At 41.3% G+C, this 21128-nt stretch overlaps 1 long non-coding RNA gene across 1 annotated transcript in view; it reads left to right on the plus strand.

Annotated features, from left to right (window-relative positions):
* The window catches only part of LOC118251663 (uncharacterized), a 126100-nt gene extending 107303 nt beyond the window's left edge, over positions 1-18797 (plus strand). The window contains exon 5 of the long non-coding RNA XR_004779897.2: positions 18630-18797. This is a non-coding gene — a long non-coding RNA (uncharacterized LOC118251663). The remainder of the gene's footprint in view (positions 1-18629) is intronic.
* The last annotated feature ends 2331 nt before the right edge of the window (positions 18798-21128 follow it).

Below are 21128 nucleotides of genomic sequence, written 5' to 3' on the forward strand. Positions count from 1 at the left end.
CACCTGAAAAATGACTGCTTTCTTACTGGGTTATCCCACAGAGCTTCCTCCTTCTTGCTGGTCCTTGTTTGCTAATGGAGAACAAAAAACACACAAGAGCAGAGGACTTTGCTAAGGCTATGCAGAAGGGACCTCAATTTCTTGTTCACCTTTTCTTTACTACCCCTCTGTGCTGTTCTTCTGTGTGGTGACCCTGTTGAAATAGAACCAAGCAAAAGTTTTAGTTGATGATCCTGTTGGGAAATGGGTTTGGGGGATATTACTGCACTGCTTGTTAAAGTCTGTCTTGAGCACTCTTCTTAAAGTCAGCCAGCCTGCGCCTTCCGAAGGCTTACAAGTGCAGGTGTTAAAAGCTAGTAAGCTGGACCAGGTGGACCAGCAAGGGCTCATCTGTCCGCTCACAAAGTTTAAGGCTTGTTTTGTCAGTGCTTTATATTTCTCACCAGGTTAAGAGTATCTGGCTATGATTGCTGTGTATTGAAGGTTTCGGCAGATATATCATTGCTACATCTGGTTTTCAACTTTCCAAGGCACGCTTTGCTACTGGATTTTTCCATGCATGGTCTCCACCAAATGCCAGTCACTTTTTCAGCAGTCCCTTCAAGTTCTCCAGTGAAGCCAGAAGATCAAATGTTTACTCTGTAACTCACTGGGGAAAGGAGTACATCTTCCTATCTCCCTTTGTGTTGTATCACAGTGTTTGCTTTCAGTAAATAATAACAGTAACAACTTGTTCATTAATGGACTGTTAATTGTGTCTTTTAAGATATAGGTTGTCTTACTGCTATTTAGCACATATGCTTAATATCCATCTTTTCATGTGGCACTTGAAATTTGGCAACCAGCCTGCGTTCTCAGGTTTTGCAGCACCTGTGAGTGTGATAGTTCCTAGCTGAACATTTTGAACAAGAAGAGTCCTGGTATCAGCTAATTCAGGTAAAGCATTACTTCCCGCTAGCATTAAAGTACAAAAGGTTCCCCTGCAACATGTGACCTGCCTGTTTTCCATGGCTTTGGGGATTAACAAGGTCTTTATTTAAACTGACAGATTTAACAATGTTTCTTGACAATACAACTGTTATTCACATGATTAGCAAAACCACTAATTGGGGAGCGGTGAACAGCAGCCAAACAAAAACTCTTTGAATCCAGTTAGTGCCAAAATATTGACAGACAATCTATAACTTTTTTCATTTCGTACTCGACTGTAGTTCAATGATGAAAGGCCCTGAGCAGCATTGCCCAATATCTTCTGTGAGGCCTTTGCAGTGGTGCAAAATAGCGAGAGCAAAGCTGACTCTGGCTCGCTGGTTGGGCTGCCTGGCAGCTGGGGCTGCCCCTTGGGGCTCTCCTTTTGGTGTCCTTGGTTGTAAAGAGCTTCTTCCTCTTGTTGGAAGAAAGTGTGTGTACCTGGAAATGTTCCTGATGGTGAGTGAGGACTTGATTTTGGCTTGATTTCATGGCCAGTTTGCTTTAGTAAGACCTGAGGAATTGATCCTAAAAAACGCTAAAGGACAGAGGTAGAGCATCATGCTAGTAATGTTGCAGGATATGGCAGCATTGCCCTGCTCTATCGCTTTCTCATCCATACTCCGTTTACCTCCAAGTAGTGCCTGAAAGTGTTACTTGTCACCAACAGCTAATGAATTGTATATTACCTCCCCACACAGTGGTCACTTGAGCTAAGGAGGATTGTGTAGGGTTTTCACAGTGGGGAATTGTTTTGTTGTTGTTGCTGTTGTCATCTCTGCTGGGATTTGTTTTCAATGTTGGAAATATGTGTGGAAGGGATGGTAGGGACTGGTTCTGGGGAGGTCTTTGCAGTCTTGGCCTGTATATTATCCCCCAAACATGAGTTTTAGCATTGTAGCAGAAGGAAAGTATGACTCTGCTGAAGGTCTCAAAAAAAGTATGACCCTGATTGCAGGTCTCAAATTGCAAAGAAGATGTTCTTGAGCAATTCTGTTGCTATGTTGAACAGCATCAGGACTGGTCAACAAACGGCCTTGATGTATACATCCAATACCTGCTGTATGTCAGCCTTGAATAATGGTAACTGAAAATCAAATTACTTGAATTTGAGTTATAAATGACCATAGTCCTGAGACCAGAGTAAGGACAACTCATCTTTACCTGAAAGGTGAGTCAAATGCTGGTTGGTTGCACAGCTAGAGCAGATGGGTGCTTAGAAGTTCTAGTATAAAAATATTAGAAGTTCAACTATATGATGATGGCTGTGCCATTTGGGGTGCTGAAGCCCTGCTGGAGATGCCTGCAGCCTTTGCTCTGGATTTATGTTCCAACAGGGGATGAAGTCTCAAACGGGCTTCTTTGCTGATGTTCACTATGGTAGTTGGTGTGGGGCTTTGGATCTCCTTCTGATATTCTCATTTCTTTTACAAATTTTAAACACTGTGGCTAGACGAGCTTCATGGGATGACACAGATGTAATTTATGAATTATTTATGACATTTCAAAAATTCTGATTTTGCTGTCTGGGGAGCTGGGCTAACTACAGATTGTTCCATTTAAAAGCAGAAAGTTGTTTTTATTGTAAAACCCCAAACTGCATTTGAATACTCCTGTGCTCTGCTACCTCCTGTCTCTTTCTCCCCATCAGTAAGCAAGATCATTCAGTGGTTTGCTCACTAAGAAAGTGATTCTACATTATTTCCTGCAGAGGTTTCTGTTGAAGTGGGCTGGCTGTAAAGAAGCAGCTACTCCTTTCCATTCTGTAACCATACCATTTTCTCTATCAGCATGGAGCATTTGACTCATGTGCCCTAGAAAATAACTCCTCACTCCCACTATGTGCTCATATATTGAGCTGAGATCTAAACCTGACCTGCACTTCTGGGATGCAAACTCATGATCAAAATCACTGGATGCAGGAGGTCAGTGTTTCAGTGTCCTAAGTCTCTGGGGTGAGAGTCCACTATTTAAGGAGTAGTGTTGTGAATTCAAAACAGGTTAATGCTTTCTAAGGTCTAGTGAAGTTACAAAAATACAGTATAAAAGAGTAGATCTGCCTTAAATAAAAGCTGATTACAGAGCTCAGTCCTGTTTCTATTAAAGTCAATAAGGGCATTGTGCTTCTAAATTTCACCCAGTCTGTTATAGGGTCTTTTATAAGGGGTAAAAATTTTCTGTATGAAAAATTGAGATGCTTTGTTTCTAGTGCAAGCACAGACTGTTGCAGTAATGCAATGCAGGTATGCTCTTCAGAGCACTTATTTCACAAATAATACAAACCCAGTGTTTCTGTCTAGAGTCTTTTCTTTCACATAGCACCTTGAACTTTGAGTAACATTGAGTACTGGGCCTTATGAAACAGAAGGCTAAGCCTGAACTGGATTTCACACTTCCTGTAGTCCAGGGGATGACTTTTCATTATGGCTAATAGGAGACAAGATAGCTAATATCTTAAGCCAGTTCTGGTGAATGTTTAGCAGAGTATTGAGTGATTTTATTTTTTTAATTTGATGTGCACAATCCAGAGATGCTTGATGTTAAAGCTTGGAAATAGTCTCACCTCCTGCTGTAGTTATCAGAAAGACTTCTGATCTGTCTGCATGCATGAACTGGATATTTGTACTGTACACATGCATCCACCAAGCACAAGCCTCTTGAGAATTTTGGCTCTCCTTATTACTAACTTTGTGTTTCATGATCCTTGTTCTGAGTTTATTTGTTATTCCCTATTACCCATACTGGTAGCAGTGTTGCAGAACTGGCCTAATGAACAAGACGAGTCCGCTAATAGTTGCTCTTTGGTGGAAGATTGCCATGAGCAGGCTGGGATTTCAGAGAATGCTGCAGAAACCTGCTTCTGCAACTCATTTCTGACAGTGCCACGCTCTCATGTAGCAGCACCCTTGGCTGCGGTGAACTCCCCTCATCCAGACTGCCCTGGTTTGTGAATAGCTGTCTCATTCTCCTGTAATGAGTCTGCCCACGGATTTGCTAAGTGCTGAGAAGCATATATTGAAAGTACTCTAGAGAGTTGTTAGCCATGTGGCTGCACCATTAATTTTCATGGTGGCCCTGGGTTAGACCTCTGTATGGTGATGTGGAAAAAAAAGTGCCCTCTGAGTTTTAATTCAGGGATCATAAAGACCTAAAGTCACTTTTCCATAAAGAAGAGAGGGACAAATGATTCCTTTGTTTATTTTGCCTTTGTTTTGCAGTGTGCAAAGGCTAGGAAGTTTATGAGTTTATTTGTTATGTAAAGCCACTTGCTTATTTCTGCAAAACATTGCTTATAGATATTCCACAACCTCTCTGGGCATTCTCAGAAACAGAAATGAATCTGATGATGTGACCAAATAAAGGAAGTGCTCATTCTGAAGTTCCTTGCCATAGGAATTAAAGAAGTATTTTTAGGACTTAATTCTGAAGGTGCTAATTTACTGATCATTGTTACTATTACTAGAGATTGACTGAGAGATGTCAAGTAGAGTAACCCTGAGTCAATGAGGAGAGCTAGAAATCAGCTGAAGATAAACTGGTCCGTCAGCACCATTTTTTTTCTGCTCTGTTCCCCTTGCTTGTGGAAGGGCTCTCCTCAGGCATCAACATATTGCTTGTCTGGTTAGTAGTGCTAATAAATCCAGAGGAACTGTGTACCCATGGCTCAAGGTCCCGCTGTGCACACATGCACAGTAATAGTTCTGCCCTAGGTGATGATTAAAATATCAAGTGTTACCTTCAGAAGATTGTTTCCCTCCCACATAGAGTCCCAGCTTTACCAAGGTTGGATCTCCTTCAAAGAGAGCAGCCTTCATATTCCTAACAGACTTTCATCCATATGGTTTCTCTTCCCCCCTCTCCTGCTTTAGCATTCTCTTGTTCTCCTGTCTGCTCTGCAGCTTGCTTGGCTGCATTGGTGACTTGGGAGCTCAAGACCAAAGATGCTTTTAAGCCTTCTGTCCTAGCATGTAGCTGAATATGTTCAAAGAATCCTAAATGTGACACTCTGGCTAAGAATGTGTCACATGGGATGGGCTGAGGGCTGTACCTAAGCCACTTTCAACTCTTTCAGTGCTTCCCATCCCCACCAGCCAAGGAAGCCATACATCCTTTTCCTGGTAGGTAATGGAAGAGTTCAGAGCCTCGCCTTTGTGGTTTCCTTCCTACCATTAAACAGATCCGTCTCTATAGATCAAATACAATTTTCTTCTGCAGCTAGTCAACTCTCTCGATTTGCTCTTTGCTGATCTGGTGGTTATTTTCATTGCTTCAGCGGAGGTCTGCTCTCAGTACACCCTGAGCCAATGCTCCTGACAGGCAGCACAATCCTGGAGTGCCTTGGCAGGCTGCCTGAGTCTGTCCTGCGGGCCCCGGGGGGACTTTCACACGTTCTGCCGCTTACTTTACTCTTTCCTAGAGATCTAACGCAATTTTGCAAGTAGTCACTTGGAGCCATGTTTCCCTTTGCCCTGGAATATTTTTAAATTTATTTTTAGTAAACGTTTGTCAGTGTTTCTTACATTGCGCCTCCAGCTACGTGGCCTGGACTCAAGCCATGCAGCAGTCTGACAACCTGTTAGGCGAGTCTCCTATCAATTAGGCTGCAGCTGTCATTGGATCTATTCTCAGCCTCCTTGGTACGTGTTTGCAAATAACAGGGGCTGCTGTTTTGCAGCTCACGATTTTTTTCTCCATAGCCAGTCAAGAACATTTTGTCTGTAGAATTTCTCCTGTCTCCTTTGTTTTTGCTTTCTAATCATCTCCATTATATTCGCCTAAGCATATATGCTTATCGAGGATATTCTTTTGCTTTTCTCATAAGTGTTTGCCCTCTCTCTCTCTTATTTATTTATTTATTTATTTATGTGTTTTTAATACACAAACCCAGGAAAACCGCTCCCCAAGGAAACAAAAAAAAAGGGAAACTCTCACTTAAGTCTATGCTTTGGTCCTTTAAATGTTTTCAGGCTTTCTCCAAAGCATCCAGACTGCTTCTTATCTGTAGGGATCTACCATTTTTAAAGCCCGTCATGCATGGAAGCTCTCCATGGGGACTGCCTTGTTTCTGCTGGTGTTTGAGCTCTGAGGTGATGGTGTGTTTTATTATCAGGTTTGCTACAGCTGGAAAGAGAGTCCCTGACAATGTACAATCTGTTAGAATTCCCTCTTCTACCTTCTACCATTTGCAGTTTTCTCTTCTCCTATAAAAATCATGAAAATTGCTCTATGACTTTTTCCCAGATGTTACATGCTGCATGGTGGTACTTGATGCTAATATTTCATTCCTTAATCTATAGAGCACAGCCTAGCTTGTATTAGCCAGACTCAGCAACCACTCTTAAGTATATCATTTCCTTGTTCTGCATCTATAAAAAATGAGAAATCAGAGTTGGGAAGTTCAAGTAAAACAGAAGCACACAGGGCATTTCTTCCTTGGGCTGATTGAAAGATACGTTTTGATACTGTGCTGTCGTTTCTTTCACAGGCTGGGCTCAGCCTTTGCACAAAACCAGTGGAAACTATTCCAGTTTCCTCTCAATCTGTAGGTCCTAACAGTGGGTCTCCAGCCAGTTTGCAGCTTCAGAGGCAGAACCAGCCCAGCCCAGCCCAGATTGAAACAGTTAACTTTAGATCAGCTCGTGTTGAATTGGCAGAAGTCCCTACATTTGCCTGGTGGGAGAGTAAGGACAGGGCTTTTTCTATCCTCACTAAATAGCACACAATACTGCAAGGCACTTCCCCTGCAACACTACTTAATATTTGCTCTGCAACAATAGCCGTAAGGAGCACACCTAACACCATAGCTATGCTGGCATACGGAGACAACCTGAAGTTTTGCATACAAAATTTCCCCAGACTTAGCTGTACGGCCCCATGGAGCAAATAGGCATTCTTATTTTTTATACAGCACTGTCTGTCTATGCTGTACTTTCTGGAGTACAACAAACCCATGCCAGGAAGGTGCCACCAGGACCCCAGCACTGGGAAGTTTGGTGTTGCAACACCAGAGTATGGGGCACCATATCACTGAAGGCAGAAGTCTGCAGGATTGTGAGCACTCGCTCAGCATGTGAGTGGCAGGTGCTTCTGTGGACAAAATTAGGGAAGCTGGAACAACTGGAAGTCCTAAGCAGGACATTACTGGATTGCCTAGTAGTGCATTAGCACCTCAGGAAGAGCTGGGTGCTTTTCTGATCTTCTTACTAGATGCGTCTCACCATCCAAGGAAAAGGTGGCTCTAAATCCCATAGGAAGTTGCTATTTCAAATAGCATGTTGGTTCCCATGATGTTTCAGGTGTTTTGGAAGTACATCTTGTTGACCTGTGCTGCAAATCCTTGGGCAATGTAAGGCTGAGACATTTAAGATTTTCTCAAGTACTTACTTAATGAAAAACATTTCACATGTATATAGCATTCCAAACTGTTCCTGCTCAACCACTGAGCTTTCAAGTCTTCAAAAGTATAAACATAGTTAGAACAAACTGCCATCCTGTAGACAAAGCTTAGCTGGCAGGAAGATGTACTTCATGCAGTATTTATGTTCTCCCAGTAAACAAAGACAAGTAAAATGCTTTACTTGTTAACATCAATTCAAAGGAAAAGCGAATGATAGCATTTTCTGTAATCATGTTCAATGTTCTGAAGGTGTCTGCATGTTTCACCTTTGTTCTAAGCTCTTGCTTATCATTTGCTTCTTATATTTAATAGTGTATGACTGTTTCTGTGAACGTGGGATATGACTTTGTTTCAAGACTGTATTTAGACGGAAAATTTCTCTCTGGATTTTATAGTGATAACATGAAGTGCAGCAGGAGGACTGGTTAAATAGGCAGGAGGGCCGTGAGCTGGCTGGTTTGGTGTTCATTTCTTTGTCAGCTGCCTTGGAATAGCGTTCAGATTAATGTGATTACTCTTTGCGATGGCTGCAAGTTCATAGACCAACTGTGCACTTGTATCAAAGCTATCAGAAAGATTTTAGTCCAGGGTTCCTACAAGAATTATTTATATAAAATGCATTTGAAATTCTATATTGGTCATTTACACATGAGGATTTCTATTTCAGGAAGCTTTAGAAACAGCCAGGATCTTCAACTGCACCCTCTCCAAAAGATACAAGATCCTTTTAACATTTAATGATGACTGTGAAGGTGCTTAAAAATAACTTAGAAGCACAAATCACATTAGTGTGTTCCCTACTAGTAAAAGGACTGGACTAACAGTTAAATTTTGGATTCTATTTGCATTTTTGGTCCTTTCTTGATTCATGACCTGAGATAAATTGCCTAGTTCCCCCTGACAAATGAGCTTAATACTTATCTATTGTCCATATTTACATTATTACATTTAGGAGGTGATAGAATCTGAGTTCATCTCTGAGGAAAAACTGCAAAACTCCATGGTGGTCAGGTAGTATAAAATATATTCTTCTACATCATTGCACATAGTATTATCCACTGTATAATCTCCTGGGTATCAAGTCCATTTCACATGCAAAGGGTCCCTAGTTAATGATGGTACAAGTTCTTTCGGAAGGGATTATGCTTACATATATATTTGTACAATATTCAACATAATAGCAACAAGCTAATCTTGATTGTATCATTTGTGCTTTGCTGCAATTTATACAATATAGGTAATCAATTAGTCTGATTCTTCTGCACACTGCTAAATGGAACATGGACAGCTCCTAATGGGCAGCGTAAATAGAGATTTGTATGTACACAGGTACACTGCACAGTGAAAGAAGCATGCAGGAGGCAAGGCACTGAACAGAACAGCCCTGCATAAAACCTGGCATTCATTTAAAGGAAGAAAAATGTCACTGAAAGCTGCACGATTATTAGCATTGCTATGCATGAGGAGTAGTCAAGGAAGATGATACAAGAGGAAGAGAGACATTATTCAAGTGTCTAAGAAGACAGACCATCATCAGCAGTGGAGAGAGAAAAGGCTTCCGAAGGAATAGCATAGCATTTCAAACATTAAATTATAAGGGCACTGAAGCTTTACAATGTATGTTGGAGTTTCTGCATTATTTATTATTTGAGATTGCCTTTCCCCCAAATACTTAAGTTTTGTTCCATTCATACAGAACAGAAAAGTCCTTCCCACACTTCTCAACTTCCCAAGGCTTTCTGGGACACTGAGCCACCTCTAAGTTTTGAGATATGATTTACTTTAAGCAGACATTGATTACCTGCAATGCTGCAGTGGGTTGGAGCAGCTTGTTAGAAAGGTTGGGGAAGTGAGAAGAATTTGTCTGTCATTCCTCTGGGGCTTGGAAAAGTTGGGCTCAGAATTCATTATTATTTTGTATTTGTATTGCATCTATACCTACGAACTCCAGACACTAACAGGATTTCACAGTGCTAGGTGCTGTCCTTTCTCCAACACAATTTAAGGCCTTGTGGACACTTTTTTTCCAACCTAGTTATTCAGGCATAGCTGCACTGACAGTGCAGTCACTCTGCAGAAGCTTATACTAGGAAAAAGGCTGCAAAAATATAACTTGTATCAGTTGCCTCAGCAAAAGAAGCTGTATTGGCAAAAAGAAACTTTTGTTTTTCCCTTTTGCTCATATTACAGCTGTGTCTACATTAGAGCTTTTGCTGGCATAGCTGAAAAAATATCACACTCCTAGCTGACAGGGATATGCCGTCAATTTTTTTAAATAGATGAGTCTGAAGTATTTCCACATGATGGATCAGTGTGTGTTTGTTTGTGTGGGAAGGGGGGAGGAGAGAATCTGTTTTAAAATAGAAGTTTCTAAAATTGGTTTGCACAGATACTCTTAAAATGGCAATACTGCCCTTGCCAACAGGTTCCTCTTTCCTGGCTCTCCTGCCCTTCTCTTCCAGGCTCCCAGAGCGCAGCTCTGTATGCCTCTTGCCTCCCTCCTTGTCTGCCCCACACCCTGGCATGCCCAGTAGGGGATTCTCACTGCTGTCCTCCCTTCTCCTGCCTGGTTTCTGCCTGGCAGCATCCCCCCTCCATGCGTGCCTCTGCCTCCTCTCCAAACACCTTCGCTGTAGCTCCAGACCATTCCCTCTGCCACCAAGGGCTGGGTCCACTTCCTGAAGTGGCTGTTTCTTACCTTCCCCTTCTACCGCTGCTCCCAAGACAGCTCCTTGCTGGGAGTGAGGACTCGAGGTCTGCATACAAACAGAATTCCTCCATAATCTCTGTGCTACAGCAAATTATTTTATTTCCTGCAACCAAACTGCATGTCAAATAGAGGGATTTCCGTTTCAAACAGGGAGGCAGAGCCTTTCCAGAACATCTGGAAAATATTTGGAGGAAGAGACAGAGCCATGATAGGATAAAAGACCAGACATGACGGGTCAGTTCTGCTGCTTCTCGTTCCCACCAGACAATTACTGACGTTTACCTTGTTTCATCAGCTCAGGTTGGTTACAGAGTCCAAACAGCATAGAAAGGTATCTCATATGTACTAGCTTCCGGGGAAGGCATCGATCCCAGAGCTACTGTGAACTTTCTGAGTCACCTTTGGGCAAGTCAAGTTACTGTTTTGGTGCCTCAGATGCTTGATCTATAAAATGAAACTTCCCCGTTATGAGGCATGATCTTAAATTTGATCAAACTGGAAAGGGGGTGAGGTCCTGTGGTGGCTGAGTCTACTTAAGTGCAAGGAGTAGGGATTAGCTGGACTTGCACTCCTCTAGAAGCACAGTTCACAGAAAGGAGTTGCTAAATAACCGTCATACAGTGAGGGACTGAGGTATCAGAGGTAAAGAGGCTCCTGAGCAGACAGGCAAATATCTCCTTGAATCACCCACAGGTCTCTGTGTATAGCCAGCACCCCAGAGTCCTTACTGACAGTTATTGCAAGTAATCCATAGGTTATACAACTGGTAATGAGGCATATGTAGTAATTTTAGAAAAGAACAGAGGACTTTATTTTTTTTCGAATACGACAGGTTAAGCATTTAAATAGCATTTAACCAAGTAACCCACAACACATTGGTATCAATTATTTGTTCAGAGTTTAAACTGCCATTTAGTAAATACGTTAATTGATACTGCACTAACTTACTATAGGTATCTTCCTAAGTGCCAATTATCTGCCTCAACATTCCCCACAATTTAAGTTTGTTAGTAAGAAGCTAATTACACTAGTTTATTGCTGATGGAATTACATGAAGAGTAGATTTCGCTCTTACATACTTATTAGACCTCAATAAGTGATCCTTAGCAGTCTGTTGCTATTCAATTAACAAGTAATAACTTCCTTAATGAATGTAATTGAAATGCTTATTTCAGTCAGGCACCTAATATAAAGCGCTTTACTTTGAGCACTTTTCTGAGTGCTAGTCTTGTTTGCTTAACAAGAACAAAATGGGGCCACTGAGGAAAGCTCTGGGACTGCGATGAGAACCCAACCACTGTTGGCAATCGCCACCTAACATGACCAGATGTAATTTACCAGGTGATTTCTGTTCTACAGAAATATCATGAGAATAAACCAAGAGTTTTCTCTCTGAGGATTTAAATCCATGGAGGGAATTCTGCAGCATGAAATTCTTCTTGCACATTAACTCTGCCTCTTGTGATGGATGGGGAAACGCTTGCTCTGCTGGGAGCTACGCAGCTAAGCTCCAGTGCACTGCTGTGGGTGCTCTGTCATTAAGTTCTTGTTTGCAGGTTTGATTTAAGAGATTGATGGAAATATGATGATGGCTATCTGTAATGATCTCAAGCTATCAGTATAATTACAGAAAAAAAAAAAAAGAAAAAAGGATGCAACTGGAGGGTTTTATACTGTTCCATGTAATTCTGTGAGACTAAGTCACCTTGAATTTAGTGTTTGCTCACAAGCACGACCCACACTGAACTGTCCTGAGTGACCACTCCTCGAGCTAGCAAGTGCCCATTGCTCTGTGGAGACATCTTCCTAATAAAAGTGGCCAAGAGGTGTGGGCTGTGTGTCTGGGGCTGTGCACGCTGTAGCTGATGAGCTGATAGACTGGAAGTCTCCTTAATGAGGAAGGAACATATTCTTAACTGGGATTTTATAGCCTAGGAAATGATAACCTGCTTTGCCCATTTATGGGATGGGAAGACCCAGCAATGTTTGGTTTCTGAAACTATTTTTGGCCTCGGGATTAAAACTCTGGTTTCTTCTGTAAGGAGGATTTAACAGACAAGACTTGTGTTTATGGATAAATGCCAGGAAATCTTCTCAAGTAATGCTAACAAATTATTCCATTTGGCAACATTACTGTATGGGCAGTAACCTTTTCTAAAGAATTTTTAGCAGATAGATTTAGCGTCAAAAAACCCATAATAGGATGTAATATCTTCTCCAGTCTATCTTGTTTGTTACCAACTTTTTAATGTATGCCTTCTACTCACTGAATTGAAAGACCTTATTGATCTCTTTGCAGCTGAACTGATTATTGGGCTAAGATAGAGACTTCCTGAAAGAAGCCAAGAGAAATTATTCATTTAACATATTCTGATTTTAGTAAACTTCCATTTAACCTCCAGGGTTAATTAAAAAAATATATATTGCTGGTTGACTTGCATAAATTTATTAAATCAGACAGAAACTGAGTTCGGGCTTGTGCAGTTAATGTCAACTTGTGTAATATTCTTGGGGAAAAAAATCCACATAGATTTATTAACATTCCAGAATTGCTTTATTTTAAAACAACAGCCAGAACAGCAAAGCAATCCAAGTAGGAAAATAACTCCCCAAATGAAAACACATTCTGCAAATTTGGATAGTTCAGAAATACTTAAATGAGTTACCATGGACTTCATAGGTCTGTGGTTATTGGTTGAAACCCTGTCTTCATCATGAGGTTTAGCTAGTCGGTGTCTGTAGCTTCTTCAGGTTGGAATTATGGGATATGGTATGCTTTCCAGAGGTGCCATGGTTCTTCCCTGTGCCTGCACATCATAGCTGGCGTCTTTGTTAACAGAGAGCGAGGATTAAATGCGCCTAACAGCTGAAGGGATTTTCAAAGGCACGAGTGGTATTCAGACACATAGCTCATCCTGGTTTCTACCGGTTTTCCAGAGTTGCTTTTATATTCCTGGTTCAGTGTGAGTCTCTCTCCCCACTGCTCTGCCTGATGCTATTATACATGAGCTACTTATGGGTGTTTGACGGGTATCTGGGGAAAATTTTCAGAGTTACAAATGTGAACACCCAAGTTACATAGATGAGATGGAGGAGCCCATGCTAGATAGGAAAGAGCTAATAGACTTCTCTGGAGATGGCTCCATCTTGTTATTCATGCTGTGGTGAGCCTGGAGGCTCACAGCAAACGGGAGAGCAAAGGTGCAGTCTGGCTTCTGGAGCTGGGTTCCCCTGCCACAGCTTGACCTCGGGTCTGAAACAGAGAGGAGTGGGGCTAAAACATGCTACTAGGCAGCAGCCAGGGAGATGAGAAGGCTTCATTGGCATTTTATGAAAAAACAAATAAGGAGTAAAATACCAAAATGTGGTCTCAAGACATGTTAGTTATGATCCCAGATGGGACAAGTGAAACTATATTTTAGAGAACACAAGAATTATAAAGAATGCAGAACTGGGTTTACATAGAAACTGCTGACACTGTTAATACTGTGTCGCATTTGTGCAAGATTTTGTTAGGAGCCAACATCATAAAGCTGTCCATTCTGTCAACTAGTTTCAGGGCAGATATTTTCTTCCCCCTACCAAACTGAGATGACAGGTTTTTAAGTGGTTTTTTTAGTCTGGAATGTGACAAAAAGTCTATTTTTGCCTCCTGATCTTGCTTTGTGTCCTATGTGATATTTTGTCCATCCTGGTCTGGAATATCTTATGCAGTCAGAGCCTTTCATGGCACATCCCCTGCCTTAGAGTACGGGGAGAAATTCTAGCTGGAGTGCTGTTCCTGTGGAGGCCAGCCTTTTACCAAGTACTGCAGTTGAACTGAAGCAGCAGGACCTAGCAAGGAATGCTTATAATATGGAACATTTAACGTATAGTAAAATGTCATTTTCAAGTGCTTTCTGAACTACCCATCCCAGTAATGAAGCAGCTCTGAAATACCATGTGTCTTTCTCACAGTGTGTTGCACTCCGTATAACCTTGCCTTTGATCATGATGTCACTTCAGATGAAAGACTCACATGTAGAGTGGTACGTTGTGCATTAGGATCAGCTGATATCCTCCAGGATCTGAACAGTGAAGGACTATTTGAGATGTGCACTCTATGTATGTCAAAGAGAAATACATGCTGCAATAAAAATAGTAGTTGGCTAAGCAAACGCACCTTAGTCTGGGGAGAAGGAAGACTTTACCTTTATGTAAGACGACCTGCTTGATCTGAAGGCTCTCCTAGAAGGGATTTTAAGGATGAGTAATCATTTTTACTGTTTCAGTTCAGGTTCTCAATTCAGTTCAGTGATTTCCTGAATACCTGAGTAGATTTTTGATATTTTGATCGTCTGTACCTGGGATGTTACCAGTGGAAGTGAAATGCCCTCAGAACAGCCTCTTTGGCTTCCATTATCATGAGCAACTCCACACAGACGAACCTCAGTGTGCTTGGGGCACCTTTATACAGTTGCCTGCTGTGCCTGGGAGCTTGGTGCCTGGAGCCAAATGTCACAGTTCAGTCCGTCACATGACGGACTTCCCCAGAAAACTTCAAGCCAGGCAAACTTACAACCATACACTGTGGTCTGAGGATGGTGAGAGGATTCTGCATACAAAAATTCAGCTGGCCTAAGCAGGCCTGTTCAGCTCCCATTAGAGCACTTGCTGGAAACCCCTCCAAAAGCAGGAAAAGCAGACTGTTCCCACACAGGCATTTTTCTTACTCTGAAGCCCTGATCTCCTTATCGAACATACATGGCCAGAGATGATGTCGGGGCTGTGTCCTGTTACAGAAAATGCCTTCCTGCAGACGTGCATCCCATTTTGCTATGGCCTTGCTCACACCTTCTTAGTATTTACTTCCTGGGAATGTCTAAGTGATGGAGGGTGAAGGCCTGGCCCCATGCAGCTCTGCCATCACATTTGATGGAATCAGTATTTCACCCGTGCTACCAGTGACAGAGACTGAATGTCAGAGCTGCATGCACCAGCTTTCACAGAAATCAATTCTCACATAGAGCATTAATATTGGAAGTGCTTCTCGCTCACCTAATCATTGGCCAGGCACAATAACCTGTGACTAATAGTCATTCATGGTTATACAGCACGGCCTGATTATCAAAATTTGCCACTAGTCCGTAACAAAAAAAAATCTCAAGCTGTTAATTGACCAATACGTATTCCTGAGGAAATCAGAGTAATCACATGGATATTCATGGCACAGAAAGGGAAGGTACAGCTAGCATTGCATTGCTTCTGTGAGTCATCTGCTCTGGTCTACTTTTGATTATTTTTTTTCCTCATGTGGGACCAGTAGTGTAAATCAAAGATTTGAGAAGTAAGGCTATGCTTAAAGTGTCCCAAATTAAAATCCAGTTGCCACCTTTCTTCTCTTAGGCAGCCATCCAGTTTTGTGCAGGAATAGACATGCTAATGGCTGTGATACAGCTACAGAAGCGAACCAGTTAGCTCATGGTCTGCCTTTGCCAATGGCAAGGTCAGCTACTGGAAAAAGTTACAAAACAGCTTTAACAGCTAGGTATGATCCCACAGAAGAGCCTTGACTGAGAACTGTTAGTCTTTGCTAATTTTCATTCAAGTCAGTCTCAAAACAAGGACAACAGCATGTGTGCGGGTTGGGTTGTTGTTGGATGGGCCTATTCATGACAATGGTCAGGATAGCTTGTCCATGTGGTAGATTTTTTACTCTACTTTCACTTCCCTGAAGCACTAGAGCAGCTCAGGTCACACAAGAGATATAACTGTCTGGCTGGCATGAAGGAGTCACCTGTCTGGCAGAGAGGTCTCAGCATCTCTCAGAGCCCAAGGAATTCTCAAACAGTACCTAAAACTATGGGCACCCTCTGGCATCTTTGCTCTGGTCACCAGCCTTCACTGTAAGACACACACTTGGATTTATTTATGATTTAGCAATGATACGAGCAGAGCTCGGAAAAGTTGTTGGTGACTGTAGGAAAAAAAAACAGAAAGCAGACCATAAATCAGGTCATCAGATGAATTCAGAATGCACTAACAAAACCAGAGCTTCCAATAAATTTCATTTCAAGCAGAATAGAAATGTTTTCTTGGTTGAGAGTTCAGGATAGATGATACTTTCAGATGTGTGTCAAGCCAATGCGACGTCTACAAAAATGTTTGCAGGCAAACAGCAATGGCTGATCCAGAGACAGGCTCTCACACCAGCTGCACATTTTAGTATGACTGAATACAAATATGAGACTCTCTAGTTCCCTGAGCAAAGCTGAATCTAATTAAATATTTAATAGCTTTTTTTTTTTTCCCCCCTACAAATCCTTTGGTTTCTTGCTCTTTCATACTGTGCTATGATGACATTTGAACAACAAATGCAGTCTTGGTAGGTGGGTCTCCTGGTACTACTTTTTATATGAAAAGCTTGCACTTCCCTGCTGAAGTCCAGATGCTGCCTTTATGAGGATTTTTGTCCTGATCAATTTTTAAAAAAACATTTTTCCATCCCATGGCATTAATAGCTACCTGGGGAAATACCAGCTCCTCCCCACTCCTGCAAATACTAACCATTCCCAGACGGGAAGGGATTTCTCCTTCCTTTTATTTACCTGCAAGATGTCTTTGCTAGTGCTCAGAATTACAAAGGGAGCAGGCAAAATAAGAGGAAAACCTTTTTAAGTAGAAAGTGTTACAAACAGAGCAACTGTGCACACTCTGACTGAGCACACTGCCTTCGGAGGCTGCATTATACTGACTAAACCCTGCATAATCTTCCCAGGGTCACACAGTGAGTCATTAGCGAGACGGCACTAAGACAGAGGCATCCTGATTTTTGTAATCACTCTGATTACTTTAAGACCCCCAATTTAAAAGGCTATAGGTTTGTGCTGGCAGCACAGTCACACAGCCAGCTACTTACAGCTTTACAAATTTGTTGTCTTGCAATCATTTTGCTCCTATGTGCCTGTAGTGCTATTTGTTTTGTTTTGTCTTTTTTGCACTTGTTTGTGTGCTGTTCAAAATTATTCATGTTTTGGCTACAAAAAGCAAAGGAAGGCAGAGACGGGCAGCAGCCTCACCACTGCCTTCATGCGCCCACCCCAGGGCTGCTCCTGGCCTGCTGGCCCCGGGTGGCCTCCGCACGCTTGGCAGCGCTGTAGCCAGGGTCTGGTCCTCAGCAGAGACTTTAGGCTGCTTAAAGCCAAGCAGTCATCCAGGAGATGAAATGGCTTTCATTTCTGTTCTTGCCAAGCCATTCCTGGTTGTTGCAGTGCCCTTTCATACAGGCAGTCTGCTGATGGCTGCTCTGGCATTATCATTAACAACAAAGAAGCACTGCAAAAGTGCTGGCGTGGCTGGTCAGCCTTTGGCTCCACGTTCCCTCTCTCTCTCAGTGGTGAGTTTCTTGTGCTTTTCCAGTACTGGTGAGTATTGTTTTTGGTCTGTGTTGGTGGTGTTTGCACCCACCATGTAGCCCAGAAGTGTGTTGGGCTGGCTAGGCCCATCCAGCCACCACATCAGGGGGTTACGTGAAGGCTGGTTCAAGCTATACCAAAAGAAATGACTGGGGGAAATGCTCACTTGACACTCTATAGATAAATACAAATATTTTCTGGAAAAAAATAACTATATCCATAGTCTGTGTCCTAGAAGGACTCTTTATGTGTCACTAAAATAGCTATTTGTAATCTGTTATACCCTCCCCTCCCCTTTGAGGCCTAACTGACAGTTATTCAAGTAGGTGTGCTTCAGAAGGCCATGACCCTCCACAGAGAGAACAGGGTTTGCCATCCTGTCTGATCCTTTCATGACAAAGGCATACTTTAAGTGGAAAAGCAGCACAGGCGTGCAGCAAATGACAGCTATATGCATTCGACTTTGCATTGTATATATGAAGGCATTTGACGAAAACCACATCAATAAAAAGAAATTACATTTGCTTCTGCACTCGAAAAATACACATTGAAGCATTATATGTTTGGGATTTTTAGCAGTGTTTAGCAGTGTTATACTGTGCAAAGTAATTTCAAATGATTAATACCTTGACACTAATCTTGTAACAAATCATTTTTATCATCTAAAAATCAGCTTTTAATTAAAAGAATACTTCATATTTATTTTGTGATACTAAACTACCCTGATTATTTTAAAATTACGTGTGATGTTGGCACATACTAAATATACAGCATATATATTTCTGTTGCGCTTTATTGTCTGTCTGAAAAGTGAATTTCAATTATTAAGCATTATTAAGTGTTTAGGAATGTCCTGCTATGTGTAGGTCTGAAATTAATTTTGCCAGGAATGATCTCTATCTTTTTGAAACCTACATTTTAGAAGGAAAATACTATCTTCTTTCAAAACTACTGCGTTTGCCCAAAGTTAGTGTTCTCCTAACCCTAACAAGAGGTTGATAGGTAACAAAGCTCAACTGTACCCTGTATCAAGCTCCAGTAAGACCTCCATATTATGTATTTTCAAACTGAAAGCATCTGGTTGGTGTGTCATGTGGGCTCTGACTCTACTCACTCCCTAATACATACTGGTTACTTTGATGATTTGTATTTAACTCAGGAGGCTGACAGTCACCTACAGACACGCTCCCTCAAGAACATGCATGTCAACATGCAGCTGCAATCGAAATGGAAGTACACCTGTGCGCGTCACCACTGGCTGCTGCAAGCTGTTTGAGCCCCTGTAACGCTGATGAGGGGATGTCTCTGTGCCTTCATCACCGAGCTATTAAAGGCAAGCATTTTTTTTTTCTATTGTAATCCCAACAAAACACCTAAAGGTAGCCTCAATAACAATGAAGTTAGACATTCAGTACGTTGGAATATTTTATTTTCACTTTACATGCGGTGTTAAAAACCCAAAGAACGTATTATTTACACATCCACAATACAAGTTTACAAGATATCTATACATGTTAAAGTACTCTATAGTATAGAGCAGCTTCATTTAAGGGTTACTTTTTTATGCCGTACCATTAAAAAAGATACAATCTGCGTTTACCTTTGCACAAATGGATAAAGCATCTTTTATTATTAAATTAACAGAATAAAGACTAGGTTGAATGTTAGAAATTTCAACATAAATACTGAGAGAACTCACATTACCATCTACAAGGCAGCACAATGTTACAGGAGGTTATCAGGGTTCACATACATTTATCTTTCGATTTCACACAAGTCTGTATTAATTAATATTTGTAAAGTGAATTCAGATCAGTTTTTGTCTTTTGACAACCAAGTACTTTTTATGCTATTAATCTGTAGTGTTTTAGTTGCAAGACAGAAGTGTTTAGGAAGAGAGATCATTGATTTTTGGATCCAGAGGTCTCAGGAAATAAATGCCCCTTACAGCCTTACAAGAAAAAATGACTACTTCTGTCCTTTATTCTTTGTTCTGTAACAGAGATCCAATTTTCAGTGACTAACCTTTTCTCCCCTTCAAACACATAACATAAATCTCCACCGTCTCTGAAACCCATTGCAGTTATTTGTCCCGCTAATTCATGAATATTCCTCTGCCATGGTTATTTCTATAGTTATGTTCAATAAACAATGCGGTAGTGTGTAGTTTGCAAGCTAAAATAGCCATCTGTGTTGAACATCAGCTGCAAGTGGATACTGTAAAACCTACTAAATAGCTTACACAACTTTAGCAGGTGTTCCATTACCCTAGAAACCTCATTTGATTTCACATTATAACTGTTTGATCCTTCGGAGAGCTGGAGTGGAATGTTTATCATGGCAAGGTGATTTAATGCTGCTGTCTTCTTGGATTGTAGGCTGCCTTTAGTTACTATTAATTATCCTTGCTTTTTATTTTTTTTGGGGGGGGGGCGGGGGGGTTGCTATTGAGAGGTTTTACAACTGGCACTCAGGAGATATGTGCTATAGTGAGAACACCTGACAGGTTTGTTGTTGTTGTTTTTTTTTTTTTTTTAGTACTTTTATCATTTGCATGAATAAGGCACAAAATGCACAGATTCAGGTAAACTCACACATAATATTTACAGAATATTGTCATTACCTGCATGACTTTGGAAAAAAAAACCCTTACATTACACAACAAAAACAAATTGATTGCACTACTGTTGATTTTTCACAGACTGCTTTTGCCAGGCCAATTAATGTTTCTTCTTTTCTACAGACAATAGTCTATCAGACTGTAGGGCATTATTAAATGCAACAAAAATGTAACCTTCTCTAGTTACACAGGTCTTTGCCAAATGAATTGTTGATTATTAGCTGCCCTCAATGAGATGTACGGGGCTCAAGTTCACAGTGGCCAGGTATTGGATGGAGGCACCGTGGAAACACAGTAAAACTCCCCCATTCCAGCCCAAAAGACTAGATTTGAAATGTACAGCTCTGAATCAATAGCAGCATAACAGAGTTATGAAGAATTAAAGGTATCTGCTCTCTTTCACTGGGCGACTAGTTCATCAAGGCGTGTTATCCAGAAGGCTGGCAGCAATGCGCAGTACTTCCTTAGCTGTCGCCAAAATGAACCTAGCTGTCGGCTGCAGAAGGCAGAGTCATGTTTGTTCAGTCATGCTCAATGTAAACAATTCCATAGCATAAAAGATGCAATGGGAACCTAAGTACATCCTAGTGTGTACAGTACACACACACACACATCCACGCACACGCACAGCTTTATCTGTGGCATGAACAAAATGCCACGCACAAGGAGAAAAAAAAAATAATGCTACAGTTGGGCCAGAGACTGAATTCCAGCAAATTGATTATTAACCCAGATATTCATTGAGACATTACCATTTTCTGACATTTGTGCAAGAGGCAAGGTGAATGCATACATATTAAAATGTTCACATTTAATGGGAAGGACCACGCTTAATGGCAGTCTAAAATGGAACCCATTTTTCAAGTATTTGCTTACAGATTTCTTTTCCCAAGAACATTTTTAGCTATTTAGAACAGTAAAGTAGCCCCCACCCCATTGTGCTACATGTCTCCTTAGCTCCAAACAAAAGAAATGTAATGACCAGCACTTTCCTTTGTTTTTGTTTGTTTGCGCTTAGCAAGTACACAAAGTCTTGCT

Source organism: Cygnus atratus, chromosome 11, assembly GCF_013377495.2.
Source record: "Cygnus atratus isolate AKBS03 ecotype Queensland, Australia chromosome 11, CAtr_DNAZoo_HiC_assembly, whole genome shotgun sequence".
In the NCBI taxonomy this organism is placed as follows: Eukaryota; Metazoa; Chordata; class Aves; order Anseriformes; family Anatidae; genus Cygnus; species Cygnus atratus.